The sequence below is a fragment of the Biomphalaria glabrata genome, chromosome 12 (genome assembly GCF_947242115.1).
Source record: "Biomphalaria glabrata chromosome 12, xgBioGlab47.1, whole genome shotgun sequence".
NCBI classification, from domain to species: domain Eukaryota; kingdom Metazoa; phylum Mollusca; class Gastropoda; family Planorbidae; genus Biomphalaria; species Biomphalaria glabrata.
Genome location: NC_074722.1, coordinates 31597005 through 31617710, shown reverse-complemented (window position 1 = coordinate 31617710; position 20706 = coordinate 31597005). Strand labels below are relative to the sequence as shown.

The window sequence follows — 20706 nt, the reverse complement described above, 5'->3', positions numbered from 1 at the left end:
AGATGTAATTTAAGATAAGATAAGATAGTGTGATAGTAAGTAGCTTGTTTTGAGTGGCCAGTGCTGGATGGTATTGAATGCGTTGACATACTGGATTACCTTATTACCTCAAATGAGTTAACTGCTGGAAAAGTGCGTTTCCGGAACGACCTTGTAGAAGTTAGTTGACAGTACTGGTACAAAAAGTTCAAGTGACTATAAAATAAAGTTTTTAGTTATTGAATGAATTCTTTCTTTTAGTGTGCTCTAACGTTCTCAATAGCTTTAAACTAAACAAGAAGATCCTTGAGACTTTTTACGGCGCGACTATACAAAATCTGCTAACATACGGAATAACTTGTTGGCAAGGCAACGCCTCATCTAAACTGTGCGAAGTATAGAAAACTTCATTAAAAAATATAAAAAATTACACTCACAACATTACCACATTTAAAGGAACTTTTTGAACAAAAGTGCCTAAAAAAAATCGAAAAAATCATGGAAGACAACGGCCACCCGCTCCATCAGAACTACGTCAGGTCGTCGCCAAGTGGGCGACTGCTGTCAATCAAAACAAGAACGGAGCGGTACAAAAACTCGTTCGTACCTCACTCGGTCAGACTCTATCACCGCCACTCATTGATCAGGGAACATGAAATGCACCGAGATACCTGTGTGTAGTCGCTGAATGAACTCTTTATGTTGTCTGTTGTATATATGTGTGTTTTTTTCTGTTGTGTTGTCTTTTTATTTGAGAAACGTGTCCTTGTAATCACAACAAATTTCCGTAAGGATCAATAAAGCAGTCTTAGTCTTAGTCTACTACATATATAGTTTTTAGAGAAATCCGATATAATGTATAAAATATAGCGGTAGCTTTATGTGCTTTAAATCCTTATAACTCTCCAAGAATATTTTCAGATAATTGACTCTTTGAAATTAAGAATGAAAATTATAGAACTATCAGTGCGCAGTGGTCCAAGCGATTTATGAACCAGTTGTTGACCTACTGTTATTTATTTATTGTTGTGCAAAATACGAAATGATTGCAGCTTTGAACTATTTAATTTGTTTCATGTATGTAACGCTTGCGATAGATGTCTGTAATTGTATACAATATAAATCATGATCTAAGCTACATTGTTAAATGTTTTATTTATCTATAACTAGTAAAATTGAAAATACTATCTTATATCTATCTATTTAATCTAATAGTACCAATCATTGGAATCTGAGAGGGTGGGAGAGGTTACGAGCAGTCTCGCTACAAGCACCTTTGTAATGTTCTTATTTTCTCTACGCTGTAGCAATATTTTCCTCAGCAAAACTACAAGGTGCAACAATTAGCACCCCCCCACACACACACACAACTCTTCGCTTCTCTCTCTCTCTCTCTCTCTCTCTCTCTCTCTCTCTCTCTCTCTCTCTCTCTCTCTTGTGTCGTATAAACACACGCACACTCAGAGCAACAACCTCTGGGGGGTGAAATTATCCGTTCAATGTCGGGGTTATTATGTTCAAAGTTGAGCCACTTTAAAAGAAGTGGGAAGATTGCTGTGTGAAACTGTTGCATGGGGTTGTGGTGATGTGGTTATGTGGGGTTGTGGTGGTGTGGTTATGTGAGGTTGTTGTGGTGTGGTTATGTGAGGGTGTGGTGGTGTGGTTATGTGGGGTTGTGGTGGTGTGCTTATGTGGGGTTGTGGTGATGTGGTTATGTGGGGTTGTGGTTATGTGGGGTTGTGGTGGTGTGGTAATGTGAGGGTGTGGTGGTGTGGTTATGTGGGGTTGTGGTGGTGTGGTAATGTGAGGTTGTGGTGGTGTGGTTATGTGAAGTTGTGTTGGTGTGGTAATGTGAGATTGTGGTGGTGTGCTTATGTGAGGTTTTGTTGGTGTGGTTATGTGAGGTTGTGGTGGTGTGGTTATGTGAGGTTGTGGTGGTGTGGTTATGTGAGGTTGTGGTAGTGTGGTAATGTGGTTATGTGAGGTTGTGGTGGTGTAGTTTAGTGAGGTTGTGGTGGTGTGGTTATGTGAGGTTGTGCTGGTGTGGTTATGTGAGGTTGTGGTGGTGTGGTTAAGTGAGGTTGTTGTGGTGTGTTGGTGTGTTTATGTGAGGTTGTGGAGGCCCACCAAAGAATGCTTATAAAACTAAGTACCTATGTACAGGTGGGGCTTCATTTCACCCTGGCTGTATCTTCACTGAGAAAATATCCGTGTGTGTGTGTGTGCGTGTTAAACTGAGCTAGTATTAATAATTCCGTTTTCTCTCTCTCGCTCTCTACTTCTGTCTCATTGTTGCCTCTCTCTGTCACTCACCCTCTCTCTCTTCCTCTCTCTCTCACTTATTCTCTTTATTTTGGGCCAGTATATAACCTATAACCTCAGGCTGGAGAAAGGCAGGTTTGAATGTTTTACTATTAATAGTGAATAGTTGTAGAAATGGTGTATTTTAAGGAGAAAAAAAAAACTGCTTCCATAGTTGATTTTAAAATTAAAATTTTTCACTTTCAGAAAAGAAAAAAGTAGTCGTTCCATCAGAACTTTCAAAGATTTAAAATATCATGATGTCGGAATTTCAATATCATTTCTAGATGACTAGATCTAAACCGGACATACGACGGACAGACAGACCACACAAACTATTAACGGCTATTCCCCTTTCGAGGGCCGCTAAAAAGTCATTTTTAATCGGAAAATCGCGTATGTATGTCTAGACTATTTTACTTTCTCTCTCTTTCTTTCTTTCTTTCTCTCCCTTTCTCTTTCTTTCTTTCTTTCTTTCTCTCTCTCTCTCACCTCTACATTTTTCTCTCTTTTATTCTCTACTCTCTTTCTCTTCACTGTACACTCTAGATGTCGATCCTCGTCACACATGAGTAGCTGTGTTTGTAAAATTATCGATGTGATTTATTGACCTCCAAAAAGGTCATTGACTTCAATACGGAAGACGATTGGAGAAGAGAAAAAAAAAAAGGGGGGGGGGGGTTTGTCCACTAGCGGATCCAGAACTTTGGAGTGGGGGGGGGGGCGATTTTTTTCCAAACCCTAACCCAAACGGCCAGTAAACCCTAACCCTATGCATAAACGTGCGTACAGCATATATATATATATATATATATATATATATATATATATATATATATATATAAATATTCGATATATGAGAATAAAATAAGACTGTTTCTCAATCTTCAGCAAACAAAACAGAAAAAAAAAACCAGTCTTTCTCTTGCAAGCTTGGGGGTCTGGGAGCGCGCTGTAAGCTTCTTCAGTGGGGTTCGGGGCGAAGCCCCGACGCCCAAAAGCGTTTTCTTGCATTTTTCTCTGCAGAATCGCATTCTTCTGACATCTACAGCTCATTATTTATCAGTGGGGTTCGGGGCGAAGCCCCGACGCCAAAAGCGTTTTCTTGCATTTTTCACGGCTGAAACGCATTCTCCTGACATCTACAGCTCATTACTTATTAGAGGTGTTCGGGGCGAAGCCCCGACGCCAAAAGCGTTTTCTTGCATTTTTCACTGCAGAAACGCATTCTTCTGATATCTACAGCTCATTATTTATCAGTGGGGTTCGGGGCGAAGCCCCGACGCCAAAAGCGTTTTCTTGCATTTTTCACTGCAGAAACGCATTCTTCTGACATCTACAGCTTATTATTCATCAGTGAGGTTCGGGGCGAAGCCTCAACGCTAAAAGCGTTTTCTGGAATTCTTCACTGCAATAACGCATTCTTGTGCTCTACAGCTCATTTTTCATTCTATTATAAAGTGCCTTTTGAATAATGAGAAAAATATTCTAATATGAATTTATAGTCCCTTAATACGTTGCAAATAAAACCGATTTGTTCTTTGAAAAGATTATTAGATACACCACATATTTAGATTAAGGTTTTGAGGATCGCCACCGAAAAAAAAAATCGATTAATAATATTCAATTAAATTCTAGCATACATTGTGAGTTATAGTCCTAAATTTATTTAACTAGAAAAATATGAGATAGAGTAAAGGTTGGAAAAAGTCGACTAGGAAAAGATTATCTGGCTTTTGAACTCATCTCAACCGTGACTGTTATATTGAAAAATTTCGTTTGAATTATAAATTTTCCAAAGCAAAGTCTTTCTTAAAATAGTTATGATAAATTCATGTCAAATTACACAAGCTCTGTCTGGAAAGGGCAAGGGCGGTAAATGAAAACTATTAATTCTCGCTCCTTTTTGTAATTTCTGCTATTGATTGCATTTTGCATTAAAGAACAGATTTTTTTAATTTTGTAATTTCTTACTATAATACAAAAAGAAAAAGTATTGATTTGTCCGATGGGGGGAAGGGGATTGCATGTATCGCACTTCCACCTGTTTATATTATATAGATATTCGACTAATTTTGTTCACATACTATGATTTCTCCATCAAAGTAGGACCGCCCCCCCACTCAAAGGGTTTAGATGGGAAGGGCGGTGGAGGTATTTTCTCTTCCCTTTCCAATCGGCCAACAGGTGAACGAAATTATATAAAGACCGGTTAAAATACCAATAACAAGTTTTAATCATATGGATATTTAATTGATTCTGTTAGCAAACTGTGATTTCCAAAAATAAATAGGACCGCCCCCCCCCCCACCATAAACTTTCGAGTGGGGGGGGGCGGATTGATGCCATCGCCCCCTCCCGACCCTACCAAATCGGCCAAAATACTAGAAGAGGGGGGCGAAATAATCTAAAAATAGGTTTAAATATAAATAATTAGTATATATTATTAACATAAGTAATAAATTCGCATACAAATTGTGTGAATTCTATACTATAATTCGTCCGCCCCTACCGCCCCCCCCCCTGGATCCGCCAGTGGGTTTGTCTACACATCCCCTCACTCAAAAGTTTATTTATTTATAATAGTGTAATATCTTAAGTGAGGCAACTCAACGTGGTACATCGATATTCGACATCATCTATCTTAGGCACAGTCTCTCCATATTGGCTCTCTTCTTGGGAGGAAATCGTTAGTCTCTTATGTCAACATCCGACTTGTCTGGTCACTGATAGTGCGCACCTTCTTTCTGCACTATCTTGGATGGCGGTGCGCATGGCAAAGTCATAACAATAGAGATACTTTTCGCTGCTAGGTTTTGCTTACGATATATGAACCATATCTCATTGTGATTTTTACAAAGCTTAAATCTGTTACAATGTTTCTACACGTCACGTCTCACTCCCATTCTTGGGTAATAATACAATATTAAATCTCAATTAATTGTTGTACCTAACAAATTGATTTATTAAATAGGTAATGGCAAAAATTGATTGCGTTGCGGTATCGAAAAAAGGGAAATAAATTGATGCGGCTGTAAATTTGAAGTTTTCTCCCTTTCGATTTTTTTTCCACATTTTTTTTTCTCCTATATTCCGATCAAATCAAGTTGAAAGAACTATTCATTGCCGATTACCATGTATGAATCAAGCAAAAATTAATAAATTAGTTAATAAATTTAGTGGTAACTAATTGCTCAATTTTATATAAAAAGGGAGCTTATTCATACAGCATTGAGAGGTACACGCCAGTGATTTCGTGGTTATTCCTATTAGATACGTTTTTTTTTTAAAAATAGATTTTTAAAATTACAAATTCTTGTTTCATCCTTCTACTGGGAGATAGCGCCTGGCTTTCTAGCCGAAATTAACGAGTTGAAGCTCTAAGAGAACTGGGGCTTTTAATTCGAATATCTTAGAGCCTCTATAATTTCCTATCTTTTAGTCTCTCTGTTTCACACCCTAAACTTTCTTTATATCTCTCTACTCTTTTTCTCTTCACTGTTAACTCTAAATGTCAATCTTCGTCACACATGAATAGCTATGCATTACATTGAAAGACCGCATCACAACCCAAGAGATTAGAGACAAGGTTACTGGCAGAGATTGGACCCCACGATGATCTGTTTACTATCGTAAATAAAACGCGAGCTAGAAATCTATGGTCATATAACAAGATCTTCGGGGATCGCAAAGATCTTCCTCCAGGGAACAGTACCAGCTAAAAGAAGAAAAGGCAGACAGAAAGCGATGGGAAGACAACATAAAAGTATGAACGGCCTGCCATTGAAAGAGGTTCTTACTAAGGCGAAAGACAGAGAGGAATGAAGAAAGAAGGTCGACAAATCTTGCGTGGTGCCCCAACGGTCTAACAGACGAAGGGATAGATGAAGGTAAAATGTAAATCTTAGAACGCCCCTATTATGGAGGAAATGTTTTTTTAGAATGCCCCTGTTAACTCTTTCAGTGCGAATTATTTTGATAGAAAAAAATGAAGCTCTTCGGGATTTACTTGCTGAGAGTAACGCCGCACTGTAAGAGTTAAGGATATTTAATATATATATATATATAAAGATTCATTGATTATTAAGTCTAAAAGGTAAGTTAACTTTTCACTACGTTCTATTTTTTCATTCCCAATCCAAATATAGAGTGACCTCTAAATGACCTCAATATCTCTTCAACCCCCCCCCCCCCCTCGGTCTACTAAATCCTAACGTAAACCACGTGTGCAAGAAGAAACGGAAATGAGATACATAAACAATGGCCTTGACCCAACAAGAAAAAAAATCACGTGACCTGTATCCTTATAAAGAACAGAGAAAACAAAATACCATCTACATACACAATAAACACCGATACAATAGACTCGATAAGAAATCATTCCCCATCTCACTGCCGCTGGTAGGTCCCGGTAGGTCCTGTATTTACAATGCGTGAGAAAGTGAGTGTCCAGGAGGTCAACGAGTCAGAGAAATGGAAACATTCCCCTTTGGATGACGTTCTATTAAAATTACAGGGGCGCTCATTTCCTGTGATCGCTGGCCGGTTCAACTTTCAGCGGACGTCACGGGTCACGGCTGCTCGCTCTAGACCAAACAGTCTGTCACTCAACGTGATGTCACAGAAACCGGTTCCGGCAAAACGTTGCCCCGGTCACCTGTTCAACTCGGCTATGTTTTTTTTTCTCTTTCAGATGCCATGGGCAACAACTCCAATACTTTTTTTTTCCCTAGGGCAATAACTCTTGGATACTTTTCTATCTTCTTCAGTTCTTCTTATTCGATTTCCGTATGTGGCATTGAATTGATTGACAGCGAACTGTATCAGAGAGGTCCATGGAGGCCATGTCAAAGTTTTGGATTAATGAGATGAATAGGACGTGGTGGCTAACTTCTCAAACACTGTGAACTAAAAAAAATATAGCCCTCGCAGAAGCTCCAAAGAGGAAATGAGAGACTTTGTTCTGGAAGATTCAGTGGCGTAGCCAAGGTGGGGGGGGGAGGAGTGAGAATTTGAAAATCCCCCCCCCCGGGATGAGTAGTTGTCTTTTTTACATTATATATTAAATATTACGCAAAATGCAGGGGCCCCCAAAGAGGTCAACCCCCCCCCCGGGCATCCAAATGATGGTGAACTCCTAGCTACGCCCCTGGGGAGATTCTTATCTCAAAAAACGAAAACTCTGCTGCCGGGGATTGAACTCTGTTCTATTGAATCAAGCCTTCTGGACAAAAAAATAATTTTTTGAGAAGGAATGTTACTACTAGAACCATGGATGCAAGATCGCCGGCAATAGCCGTCATCCCTGCAAAATCGAAGTAAAAAAAAAAAAGCTTGCCGGCAAATGCCAGTCCGACTGGTTGCCGGCTCGGTATCGGACTTTTTTTTTTCACATTCACGCTTTGATCTTTGAAACTAAAACTTAATAAGTCGAATTCAAAGAAAGACAGGAAGTTACAATTCTTAAGTTACGGCGCATGCGCTTATTTTCGAACTTTCGCTTTGTACCAAAAACGTAAACAAAAGCTAGAAACAAATCCGTAGGGCCCCGGCCTGAGACGCCTAATTTAGTAAGTAGATAAGTTTGATCTGCCGGCATAAAAATTGAAACCAGACATAGAGGCTAGATCTAGTCTAGAGATCTAGATTCTAGATCTATTTCTACATTGTAAAATGATTTTAGAAGTTGAACATATTTACCCGAAAATGCGAAATTACCGTACCGTATCATCGCCGTATGAATAAGAATAATTTGAAACTATCTATGAAGAGCGGTCAAAAGATTGTAGAATTGAAGAGACATTAAAGTCTGCTGCATGTCCCTGGAAGGTAGACTGGATGCAAGAGCATTACAGCATAATCATTGACCAGTTGCTGGACTACTTTCAATCCTTAATATAACATTATAGAAATCCTTTACTCACGAAGCATCAGAGTTATATCAAACGTATGAAACAGGAAGATTAAAAACATCTTTAGAAATACATATATTTGCAACATTGTTTCTTCTTTGCGTTTCTATTTTTAATATTTTAATTTTTACCTCCCTTAGCCACCACCACACTTCATCACTCATCCTGTTCAAAGTTCATATTTTCATTGTTATTTCCCCTTCTCGTACCAGCCACTGTGCCGGTTATGTTCTACTCGAAGACGAGATCGAAAGAAGAGGTTGGGAAAAAAAAAGGAGGGGGGTGAGACAGAAGTGGGAGAGAGAGAGGGAGACAGGATAATTTTTCAGTGAGCGTCCACAGGCCGTGGTTTGATTTTGTTTTCATCCATTCTGTCAGCTCCTGGACCTACAGGGTTGAAACGGTACTCTGTCATCGCGCGTTCACGACTGGACCTGGACATTTTTTTTCTCCTTCTATTCTTCTCGACGTGAAGCAGGAGTTGTATCGAGTATTCTCCCTTTCTTTTCATTGGCTGTTGTGCAGCACGTTGTATTGCGTTCGAGATCAACAAGGCCAGGCTCTTAACAACTTGGAAATGTGTTGACAGCGTGATTATGTGTTGTTCTAAATATTGCTTTGCCAACAACCAGGTTGCTCATAGCTATTTCTTTATAAAGTGAACTCTGCCTTTGAAAGAAGCAATTCTGTAGGATTGTTTTATATCGAACTCCCAATTACAAGCGTTGACGCTTTAAGACTATATAAATTATTGAAATCACTTTGTACTGGGTCTAGACTAGTTGATACCCGTACTACTCTGAAGTGGAGAGGTACATAAGGCATATTTGAGTATTATAAGTAAACTGATAAGAGTGATTTATAATAGTATGAGTATTATTATTTGAGTATTAAAAGTAAGCTGATAAGAATGATTTATAATAGCATGACTATTAGTATTATTTGACTATTAAAAGTAAGCCGATAAGAATGCTTTAAAATAGTATTGTACTTGGTATTATTTGACTATTAAAAGTAAGCTGATAAGAATGATTTATGGTATTGTGATATGTTTTGCATTTATTTGCATCTAAAATGAAGGCAATGGTGATACCAGTGTGGTTTTAGTTTAAATTTAAAATCTATAACATTTATTTTGAAATGAAGGGACTATCTATAAAATAGAAAATCTATCTATAAATTGGAATAAAATTTGTATCATGCCAAAAGTTACTTGTCACAATATAGACCTTTATTAGCCAACTTATAATTATTATTCATTTATTCGTGAATTAAATTAAACCCGATTCCCAATTAAAGCCGCTGACCTTCGCGACTGGAGTTCAGCCTCATTGATTAATTCGAATCATCTCATTAAATAGTCTTGTTTATTTTGTCTACTTGATTATCTTACATCTGCTCCTAGTGGTCAGACTTTTATTTTTAGCTAGGCCAGCTTTAGAGTGACAACCCCCTTTTTCTTTCTTTTCTTTCCCTTGCATTTTTGATTTTCTCCCTTTTAAGTTGTTGTTCCCCTTGCTTTGCTATCGGACGTCGACCCAATACGTAGACAATCTCGAATTAAAGAAGAAATGTTGGGTTTTGTTCACGTCTAGCTCATTATTTTCTAGTTGAGCTCATGGAGTTCAAACTCTAGCCTTGCTAATTGTTTTTTGAAGTCTAGTTCTTTATTTTAATAGCCTTGCTAATTGTTTTTTGAAATCCTATTGTATAACTAGAGCTCATGCTTTTTAAGTTGTTGTTTTGTTTCCTTCAGACTGTTATATCCGATATTCTTGTAGTGCAGTAAAAACTGAAGTCTTCTATTCTTCTAAAACACACACACACACTCACACACACACACACACATACACAAGGTAAAAATAACAAGAAATCTTGAGACTACTATAACGTCACTGGTTTTGGATATAATGATGACAAATGAAATTTCATAATAATAACACGGAATTAAAACAATTTTATGCTCTTAAGCCATAATTAATGTCATCATATGTGATGAGCCGAGCACGTGACGAGGGTTATTAATAACGCACCTTTTTTTAGCCTAATACGATTGAATGATTACAAAGCGGAACTGTCCATGATCAATGGATTAGGTTTAAACTCGGACGTCGCGGAACAAATCATGAACTTCCGGTTTCAATTGCATTGATGTCATTAGTTACAATTGTGAAATTAAAAAAAAAATATAATGATTAATTAAAAGAATATAATAATCTAATATTAAGGAAATAAAGTTAATCTAAAGAAGTCCTAGAAGTTTTGTTACACCTTGACTAATTATAAGAAAAAAAAAAAGCTTAGCTGATGGGATTTGGTTCGAGTCCATGTGGAGACCAGAACTTATTTTCTAAAAATTTAAAAAACAAAATTTTTTTGACAACTTTTCATTCTCATTTCACACATTAACTCGTGCTGCTTGAAATTACATTTTATTACAAATTAAAGAAAGTTCACTTCATTTATTATTGAATTAATTTATTTTTCAATTCAATGACATAGGATGTGTGTCACTAATGGAACGCTAGGAATATATTGTATATTTTGTATTACTAAATATCAGTAATAGTCCCTTTGCATATTGTCGCCCCTCTTGTTATGGAGTATAGTAATCTTTCTTTACTATATTATTTGAACATAAAGTAGATTTGTTGTTGTTACTTGTTTGCAGAAAATACAGCTACAGTCGTAAGCAACATATTGTTAAACAGGATAATAAATAACAACAATAACAGTTGTTTATCTGTGAGTCAACGAAACAACATTTCTGGGAGCTGGTCACGTGACAAATCTCATGTTCAGGATTTAACATCGTTCTGAGGTCGTCACCTTGCATGCAGACTGTGTGCCACGGACTAACATTTTCTATTCCCCTTGTGCTGTAAACCAGGCTGGTTCAGAGATAGCGACGGAGCTGTTAAGACGGTGAAGGTAAGTTCGATCCTTTTAGAGCAGTGTCTTTGTTTTCGTCGTCTGATTACGTAATCCTCTCCCCGTACCCAACAGACCATGTCCTCACCTTACTGTGTACTAGCGACACGTGACCACAACACGCAGGAAGCATCTAGGGAGTAGGGCGCAGAAACAGAGCTAGATCAGTGATCCTCAAACTACGGCCTGTGGGCTACATTCAGCCCCGTTACCAGGTGCTGTTTACCAACCCCCGCACCTCTGCCAACATTGTTGAATAAGGACGCAGAGGCCTACTTCCATCCATTTTCCCATTAGATTTGCGGCCCGAGCCAAGCATGTCTATTTTGGCCCCAGGGTTAAGAAGGTTGATCTAGAATCTAGGTATTTTTTTTTTTTTTTTTTTTTTTCAAAATGGCGCTGCACTGTGGCGACATGCAATTTGTGCTTTCATATTTTTGTTTGGTGTAATGCACAAATTGTAAGACAAATTTCCTTACGGATAATAAAGATTATTATTATTATTATTATTATTATTATTTTACTAAAACAAAAATAAGTCGAAAAAAGTAAACTTTTGTTTTCCAAATGTTAGTAGCAGAAGTCACAGAAGTCACAGAAGAGAAGCTGGGAGGAAGCGATTAAACGCCCCCCCCCCTTTTTTCCTTACCACTGTCATCTGCACCACTCATGCTCGCCCAGGTCTGTTTACTTGCAAGGATCGTCTGCTAACAACAGACTGGCACCTTACTGGCAACGAGCTGACAGTTATTAAGATTACTGGCTTTTAACCCCTCGCCCAACGCCCCGTTCTTTGAATGGTGATCACATCTTCTTGTCCACCCAACGCCATCACCCAACACGCACATACATTCTCTTTCTCATACACACACACACACACTTGCCTTTTGAGTTCTTGTCTTTCTTGTTATCTTTTTTCCACACTGCCACACTGCCTCACATTTCCACACACTGCCATCCTCTCTAATTGTCATTTGTGGCTCAGATTCTTGTTTTCTGTATACAGCGAGACTAAAATGTTCTGCCCCTCTAATACGCCCCTACTTCCCCCTCCACACACACACAGACGGCTGCATATATAAACATTCATCTCTGCTCATTCTGTCACGTGATTTGTCTTTCTTGAAACTACACATGCTCACACTTTTTGTTTTTGTTTTACGATCATCTATATAGATCAGTGACATAGAACTACATAAGTCAGTGATATAGAAATGCATATGTACATAGATCAGTGACACAGAAATGCATGTGTACATGTACATAGGTCAGTGATATAGAAATGCATATGTACATAGGTCAGTGACATAGAAATGTATACATGCCTATGTCATTGACATAAAAATGCATGTGTATATGTACATAGATCAGTGACATAGAAATGCATGTGTACATTTACATAGGTCAGTGATATGGAAATGCATATGTACATCAATAGGTTAATACCTTGCGATCTATGGCCGACGGTTATCGAGGTTATCGGTTATTATGGGCGGTTATTATGTGGTAAGCTGAAAGGCCAACCGCCTTTACTTTCCCCAACTAATGTCAGTGACTTAGCGGCGTCCTAAAAATTCGAACCTAAGACCCCTCGTTTGGGAAGCTAAGTGCTTTATCCCTCAACCATCACGCTCCTGGCAACAGTTAAGTTACAGAGAAGTTGTTGATTAGGAGGATGAAAATTTAATTAATTTTATATTATTTTCCACTATACAAAAAAAAAAAAAAAAAGGAATTTACTGTTTAAGACTATAAAAAGAATAAGAAAAGATTACAAACTTCACCTGAACATTCTAAGGGCATTCCGTTCTGTTTCTTTTGATCTTGGATCACTGTGACCACTCGGATTCCTTCACCGCTTTGTTTGTTAGAATGTCTGACCACGTCAAAGGGAGACGATAACGTTGACCCCCCCCCCCCCCCCCCCCCCAAAAAAAAATTTACCAAGTACAAGAATAGCACACTTTGTCACGTTTGCCAAGTGTGCTGACCATTGGAGTGGACCGTGGGGTGGACAATACCCTCGGCAGTCTGGTCAAAGGCTCAACAAGAGATCTAAACTTAGCTGCATGGCGTATGTGGGCGTCTTGTGTTCACTTCGTTGTCCACCAACAGATTTGTCCCTGTGTCTGGAACATTTCCCGCCCAAAGTGTTGGCACGTCTGTAACCTACCAGACGACTCGTAAGCTCTCTTAATCTCCCCCCCCCCCCCACTGCGTCTCATATATCGCCAGCAGCCCAGCACCTTGACTGTCTGCCTAACACTCAGTATTCTGCTCAATAGGAAAATGTCCGGGTAAAAAAAAAATATGGACCAGAGAGAACTGAATTTTGAGATATCCATAGATGGAAGCACATTTTAAAAAATTACAATACTTTAGGCGTATCCGGTGTACACAATACGTATGTACAAACACGTGAAGTGTTACTGTAAACCATTTAATAATTTGTGAACACTTCACAGTTGTCTAATTGTCTAAACTCCCTATAAATAGTTTTTAACGCTATTTCTTCCTCACGCATTCTCGGATCAAGTTGATACTTTAAACAATTATTTATTGTACCTAACAAAACACGAATCAACAAACAAAAACACTCAATTAGACAATTAATTACTGGTAATTAATTATTTTGTTTGATATGTAATAAGGGAAATAACTTATCTTATCTTATCTTATATAATACAGACGTTACTTCATAAAAGAAGATGATTACGTCCTACGCGTCATGCATTCAGTCATGCATATTAACCAATGACAAATTCTGCCAAGTCACTCGTTTTCCTGGCTAGCTCAGGCAACCCATTCCATGCTCTAATAGCACTAGGGAAGAAGTAGTATTTGTACAAATTTGTCCTAGCATATGGGATGAGGAGTGTGCCATTATCTTTGTGTCTTTCAGAGTATTTTATTAAATTTTGTTTTTGTATTTGAAGATTATGGTTCAGTGTTTTATGTATAATTGCTGTCCTGAAGGCTTTCTAAATTTAGTGATTTTACTAAATGTGTTATTCTAGACAATTGTGAATATTCGTTTGTTAGGAATATTACTGCTCTATTTTGTGTCTGTTCCAGTTTCTTAGTGTTTTCTTGAGTTGAGGGGTCCCAAACAGAGGATGCATATTCTATTATTGGCCTAACCAAGGTTAAATAACATTTTAGTTTCATATTCTTATTTGATTTATAGAAATTTCATTTCATAAACCTAATGCTATGTTTGATTTTTTGATAGCTTCATCAATATGTACATATTGTGATTGTATTTTATTTATTATAACACCTAGATATTTTGCGTTTTTAGTTTGTGCTACTGGTTTACCATTAATTAGATAAGAGGAATTAATTTGTTTTAGTTTTTTTGTTACTCTTAATAACTGGCATTTTTTTGGGTGGAATGATATGCTCCAATTTGATTCACATTTCCGTAATTCATCTAATTCTCTTAGTAAAATTTCGGAATCCTGTGTTGTTTTTATTGTTCTATATATTATGCAATCGTCTGCTTAAGGACAGAGTTCTTCACCTTTAGATATTTTTTTTAAAAGGATTTTTGTATATTTTGCTTGTTATTTAGTTAGCGAAAGTGATGTTCGATTAAGCGTCCCAGTTTATCGTAGAAATCTCAATTATATATAGCAATATTAATAGACAATTGTAACCGGACTCTTTAAGAGTTTAGAGTGTAACCTATTTAAAGCCTTGATTGACGTCATAGTGGCAAAAACTGTGGAATGATTTAGTAACATAGGAAAGATATTACATGTTGAGTCGAAAAATTAGGGAAGCGAGCGGATTTTTAGAGGAAGAACAGACTGTGATCTAAAAATGTCTAGACTAGATGAAGACTCAGCTGTTTCTGAGTAAAAAAAAATATGACCACAAAGCTTGTTGAAGTCTTATTGTCCCTAGCGCCGCCTCTTTGAGCCCCACAAACAATACTGGGGCAGAAATACTAGAAAGAAAGTCTAATCTAGAGACGCTGGCAGGCTTAGGATTGCAGACGTGAATAGCGATGTGACATCGATCTGAGGCGAACAGAACAAAACATTGACCCGGTTAGTTTTCTCTTTACAAAAATATCACTTTTATTTTTTAAATGGTACATGGTAAAAATGTAAAAATAAATTATTTAACACATCAGGGGTATCTCTGATGAAGCACCCTAATTGACCTTCACCATATCACCTTCACCTATCCCTTAGTCTGTTGGATAGCCGGGGCGACACACAGGATCTGTTGACTGTCTTTCTCCATTTCTCTCCGTCTTATGATTTGATTTCTTTCAATGACATGCATTCTTTTATGTTGTCTTCCCATCGCTTTCTCTGTCGGCTTCTTCTTTTTCCTGGTACGGTTCCCTGAAGGAAGGTCTTTGCAAGCCCCGAATACCTTGTAATAAGGTCATAGAGTTTTAGTTTGCGTTTTTTGGTTTTTACCCTAGTTAGTAGGTCATCGTGGGGTCCACTTACTGTAGTCAACCTTGTCTCTCATCTCTTCGCAATTCAGTCTATGTTTAATTTAACGCGACTTTATTTACACACACACACACTCACATACTGTCCTCCTAGTTGTTTGTCTTGTCCGAAAGAAATCCGTCAAGCGGAACTGAGTATTGTTAACAAAAGGAAGAAATTGATAAAGTGTTTTGTACGATATTATTTTGTAGTATTGATAAACACTTGAATCTTGCTTGAACAAATGGTTTCAATATCAACACTTGAATCTTGCTTTAAACAAATGATTTAAACATAAACACTTTAATGCTTTCGCTTTCAGAAGAAAAAAAAAGCCGCCAAAGACAGTTTAACATCTCTATCCGTGACCTTGATGACCTTTTAAATTATAGGTCCTGGTCCAGCCTTCAACCATTGTTTGTTTATTTGACCATTAGACAGAAGGAGTTAATTTAAGCTTTGCAAAAATAGTTAAAGGAAAATAGTAATTTTATTCAACTACGACATAACCGGAATCAAGACTATTCCAGAAGATATGGTTAGTGTAGAGACTGTACATAAGTTAGGGATGGGTATCACAAAGAGAAAAGATTTTTAGTTTGTTATTGAATCTATTCCTGAGGATTTCTTAAAATATTTTATAGTGCGTGTGTTTCTAACTTGAAATTTTTCTTTATCATTTCAACACTTCAATTTCTAGTTTCTTTTATTCATTTACCATTTCTATTATGTCCGATTATTTTTTGGGGAGAAAATGTCATACTTGGACTTGGACACCTATTCGAGAGAAATCATTCTCAAGAAAGATTAAAGTAGATTTTAAATATAAAAACACACCGTTTGACTTCGGATTTTTAGCATTTACCTTATAGAGAAGATAAACAAAAAAAAAACGATCGCAATTTAAAAAGAAAACAAAACACTAAATCTGTTTGTGGGTAATTAAATCACTGACAATTAAGTTATCTGATGTGAACTTCACATCTAAAGTGTACTGGAGACTGGGGTATAAATGCACATTTTCGTTGTCTATCGATCTAATAATTCCCTACGTGTAATGCACACATTGAAAGTGTCAATGATAATAAAGATATAGAATTGTCCCATTATTATTATAAATTAGATAAAGTAATATTTATTCTTTAGCACTGCATGGGTTGAGCTTCGTTAGAAAGAAACAAAATTTTATAGTGGTCCCTTGAGGAGTTTTCTGGTTGATATGGCAGCTCTGCAGGAGGTAAAGTAGTAAAGCGCTTGGCTTCCGAACTGGGGTCCCTTAATCCCGAATACTGGTGAAGACTGGGATTTTTAATTTCGGGATCTTTAGGGTCCCTATGAGTCCACCCAGTTCTAATGGGTACCTGACATTAGCTGGGGAAAAGTAAAGGCGGTTGGACGTTGTGCTGGCTACATGACATCCTCGTGAATCATGAGCCACAGAAACAGATGACATTTACATCATCGATTCTATAGACTTTTTTTTAGACAGGTCTGCGGCAGACCTGCGACGAGAATCTTCTAAGGGTTGTTAAGGGTTTTATTATTAATAATATTTCTTCACATGACCATAAGTTACTACGTTTCGTAAAATACATCAGTGAGTTATCTTTCCTTAACGGCTACGTTACTAAATATTTTGACACTTCATATAAAAGAACTTTTCTCCTATTCTATCTGAGAGATTTCATAAACAATAAACGCAGAGGCATTTTTTTAAAAATGGGGTGGGGGGTAGTTCTATGTGACCAGTAAAGTGGACATATTGATCCCAAACACTTACCCCGCCTCACGCACAAAGAGGGAAGAAAATTCTAAATTACTCACAACTCCTCTGGGAGTCTGGCTCCTTTAAGAGGGTAGATGAATGCCGACAAAGCCAGGACTCAGAGAGGAATTTAGTGACGTCATCATACAGGGGAAAAAAATAATAAAAAAAAGGTGTGAAATTGAAAATGGATGGAGAGAAACGGTTCAAATCTGTGGTTACGTCACGATAACCATTCAGAGATCACCAGGGGCAGAATCTATACACATCTTCTGGCTTAAATTAAATACTTAAATTACTTAAAGGTTATTAAAAGTCTTTCATGTGGACACATTCATCCAGCGTCTTCTTGACGTTCTTTCCTTTCAAACCTTCGCTCCATTATTAATTCACACAGTTTTATTGTCACGTGGGGTAAGGGTCAAGGTTGTTTGACAAGTGTAAACAGGAAGTCGTTTACATTCTCACAGAATAGAGTTACAGGATGAGCACCAGCAAAGATGTGATGCCCACTTCAGCATTGATCTAGACCAATCGTGTCCAGGTGGCGGGAGTAAAGTACAAAGTCAATGTATCCACTCAGCCACCACGCCTCCTCTATGTCTACTAGCCTAGCTCTAAATGTTTGCCACGACTCAAGGGTTATTCATGAATGCTTAGATCTACTTGTTAACTCTTTCTCTCCGTAATTATTACCATTAATTATTATTCTGGTGGAATCAACGTTGGTATCGTCAGTTAGGAGAGAAAGAGTTAATAAACTACATATATTAAAAGAATATTTTTTCTTCGGTTGGTGAAACGTCAATACGTTATTTCCAGTCTGATGAATCATGAATCGTCCTCGAAGCAGATTCGTGTTATGTGAACTTCGATTGAGTTGAGAAATCGAAGGAGAAGAAACCCAGACCATGCCTGCTTCCGGTACGGCGTAATGAACAATCGTATAGATATACATCTCAAGTTCAAGTGAATAATCCCACTTCTGACACCATGTAGAATGGAAAGATGACCCTTCTTTATCGATACCTGCCAACTACTGATTCTACATAATGTGCTCTTACTTCTAAACTATTGCCTTCCAGACATGATTCTTAATTCTATCCTCGACCTATCAATGACAGGGCGCACTCAGGAAAAAGCATGAATAAACCCTGAGGTTATAGACTCCGACGTACACTTCTTCACGGCCGGTAGCGACCTTCACAGCTTATGCTTCACTAACGCGATGACCTATGACGAAGTCAGACAAAGACCTGTATGCTGACATCAGTGCATTACGTCTACGGTTTTTACACACACACACAAATAATAAAATAAATATACATAGATTATGAGGAGGAGAAGGATGATGATTAGGAGGAGGAGGAAAAGGTGGAAGAGGAAGTTAATAATGATTATGATGATGTTGTTGTTGATGATGATGATGATGATGAAGTTGCTGTTGTTGTTGATAATGATGATGATGATGATGTTGGGGGTTGATGATGATGATAATGATGATGAAGTGGCTGTTGTTGTTGATAATGATGATGATGATGATGTTGGGGGTTGATGATGATGATGAAGATGTTGTTGATTTTGATGATGATGATGATTTTGTTGCTGTTGTTTCTCTACGACCATATCAGACATATTCAACGACCATATCAGATACATTCTACGACCACATCAAACATATACAAAGACCAAATCAGACATATACAACGACCATATCAGATACATTCTACGACCACATCAAACATATACAAAAACCAAATCAGACATATACAAAAACCAAATCAGACATATACAACGACCAAATCAGACATATACAACGACCACATCAGACATATACAACGACCAAATCAGACATATACAACGACCAAATCAGACATATTCAACGACCATATCAGATACATTCTACGACCACATCAAACATATACAACGACCACATCAGACATATACAACGACCACATCAGACATATACAACGACCACATCAGACATATACTAAGTCAAACAATCACCGCCCCCCCCCTTCCCTCCAGTGCGTTGATGTTTTCTTTGAGTTCCAACATCCCAATAATTGTTGCTCCCCCAGCCCCTGTACCTCAGTCCAGCTCATTCACGCAGTAAATTGGCATAGCTCTAATTCGGTCAGCTTTTATGGGCCTTACTATTGTGACCATTTCTCTGCATGCCGGACATGGGGGCATAAAGTCTGGCCAGGGGTCAGTGTCGAGGAGATCCGCTAATTGTTCGTTTTGCCCAATTAAAAGCAATTCATAGTGACGAGAGGTGGGGGGGGTGGGGTGGTGGGGGGGATAGCTTGGTCTCGCCAAGTATAGAACGACAGGAGGAATCGGGTCAAAGCCATGTCTCGTTAGAGGGAGGGAACTCCGGCCTCTAAGATTTATCTGATTCATCTAGTGCCCGGCTCATTAGTTCTTTCCCCTTCATCCCGTTCTGTTTTACTTCCCCTTTAAATGGTCACGGAATCGCTTCCCTCCCAGACAACTCTGCATTCTGTCCCTTTTCTTTTCTTTTTTATTCCCCTTATTTTTTTTAGTTATTATCTTTCTGTATCCACACCTCCCCCCTCCCTTCTCTTGTTTCTCTTTCTGTGTGTGATTATACAGGACAGAGTTGTCTAGAATTATTACAACCTTCTATTATTTCCATTTAAACACCGAGTCTCCGTTTTGCTCTCCACGAGTTGTCCTTCTTGACCCTTTCATTACTGGCTTGTTATTTCTCCAGCCAAGATCTGGGTTTATCTGTAATTAAAAACACATAATGACGGGTTCGAAGCCTGATCCTTTGTTGGTTTGTTTGCTTTTTAATTTCAGCTCATGTAAACCATGGCATCTTACCACCCAAACTGCAGCGACCTTTTTCTTTTTTTTTTTTAAACTTCTTTTTAAAAAATCTAATCTAAATCGTTGATTTTCGAATGATCAGTTTCCACGCCTGTGACTAATGTGCACATAAATGACCAATGTTCACCATCTATAATCTAAGTTTAGTCCTTTTATCAATGTCCAAAACTTATGACCGATAATCACATTTTATGGCCTATCCCTACCCCCCTTGACGAATGGCCACCTGCCCATTCCCGCCTCCGATGACAATTTTTTTGTAAAAATGTTAAATGTCTTACATTATTTTATATGTTTTGGATGTTCCTTCAAAGTTGAAGATAATCTGCTTCCTAGTCTAAACCTCCCGCAGGACGACGGGGGAAGGGAGCGGGCAGGGTATGGGGTCTGGACCATCGAGAAGTCCGAGCGACAGTCCAGCGCGCATACAGCACGACCAGGCAGTCATCCAGCCAAAGTCCAGCTCCTTTGACCAATGTTCACTTCCTATGACCAATCTATAATA

General features: G+C 38.0%; 1 protein-coding gene across 2 annotated transcripts in view; it reads left to right on the top strand.

The window, feature by feature from the left end:
• Positions 1-7788: 7788 nt before the first annotated feature.
• The window catches only part of LOC106079932 (uncharacterized), a 173944-nt gene continuing 161026 nt past the window's right edge, over positions 7789-20706 (top strand). The window contains exons 1-2 of one of the 2 annotated variants that reach the window (XM_056006276.1): positions 7789-7850; positions 10864-11123. The gene's annotated coding sequence lies outside the window, so the exon portion shown is untranslated. Of the gene's footprint in view, positions 7851-8512; positions 9005-10863; positions 11124-20706 lie in introns of those variants that run through there. The other variant, XM_056006275.1, reaches the window with a different exon arrangement.